The following is a 1,353-nucleotide window of genomic DNA, read 5'->3' on the forward strand; positions in this document are numbered from 1 at the left end:
GGTCTCCATGAGTTGAGGAGACGGAGATCTATTTTCTTCCCTAAACGCTTAGAAATCATCCTCCTAATAGTCCTTTATGAAACCTTACTCAGAATCAATGTTAAGCAGAGCTTTTCTTTACCTTTTTCAGTCTACTGTTACTATCCTAGTCTCTGGAAGGCCTCAGAGATTTCTGACAGGAGCTCATTACTCCATATTTAAACTTAAGTACCCCAGAATGTAAATTTTCCGGGCCAGGAGATTAAAAAATTAAGCAGCAGTTAAGTATTTTCTTACAATCTAATTACATACGTTGCTTTTTCAACTCCATTGTATTCATCTTTATTCTTAAGAGTGTTCTCTTTGACAGGGAAGAACGTGACAGTAGTGAATACATGTTTTCTGAGGGTGTTATCTGCTGATTTTATACCAGTGGCCCAGAGTAGGTCTCAGCTCCCTTTGCTCCTCTGGCCGAACCATAGTTTTGAAGTTCCTCAGCAACTTTTCACACATCTCAGTTTATGCTCTTCTTTGAAGTCATTACATGATTTTGAATTTGAATTCAAACCCTACTCTATGCTCTCTTCTGACAGCAAGAGGTGCATGAGAAAGAAGGAGAAAGGCAGGGAGATGGTTAGAAAGCTATTTATTGTACTTCTGGGTTGAATGGTAACTTGTAATGCCCCCTCCTTCCCTTTCAACATGGATGGAAATCCCATCACCTGCTAACCATATACTCATTAACTCATGTTAATCCCCCACCTGCTTTTGGATCTTGCCCTTCTGCCTTCTCAGGATCTCACCTTGTCTGTTATCTCCTCATATATTCAATTTCACCTCTCAACTGATTTTCTTATCAGTTCTTAAGCAGGATCAAGACTCCCATTAACAAAATCAAATAAACTCTCTCTCAGCTCCACAAACTCCTCTCAGAGAAATGACTTTCAGCTGAAATTCATTCAGCAAGAATTACTCAAGATGCAACACATGGAACAAGTACAATTGGTTGTTCTTGTTTAGAACTGACTTGCTTTCTCCTTCCTCAGCGTTCACATTAACAACGATGCCCGGATCCCATCTCTGCTCTGCCTGTACTTTGTCAACCACATCCTCCTATCTACTACCTCCCTGTCCCCTCACACCTTCTGAGTAAGCTATTCACACTTCCAGGTCCTCAAGTACTGTATGTACCCTTTTCAACCTGCTGAAATCATCACATTTTACCTCGTCCACTGGCTCCTTCATAACTATAGTAACTGCTCAGACGGCATGTTTCAGTGCTGCTCCTGCTAGGTGCTCAAAGTCTCTTGGAAACCATCTTAAGATGTCCTTTACTGATAACTTTCTCTACGTCAGCTCCCAGGGTTCTGAGCA

At 41.2% G+C, this 1,353-nt stretch overlaps 1 protein-coding gene across 3 annotated transcripts in view; it reads right to left on the reverse strand.

Annotated features, from left to right (window-relative positions):
* Window positions 1–1,353, reverse strand: part of CAB39 (calcium binding protein 39) — an 84,157-nt gene that overhangs the window by 23,062 nt on the left and 59,742 nt on the right. The gene's annotated exons all lie outside the window — the stretch shown is intronic.

Source organism: Trichechus manatus, unplaced genomic scaffold, assembly GCF_000243295.1.
Source record: "Trichechus manatus latirostris isolate Lorelei unplaced genomic scaffold, TriManLat1.0 scaffold00249, whole genome shotgun sequence".
Taxonomy (NCBI): domain Eukaryota; kingdom Metazoa; phylum Chordata; class Mammalia; order Sirenia; family Trichechidae; genus Trichechus; species Trichechus manatus.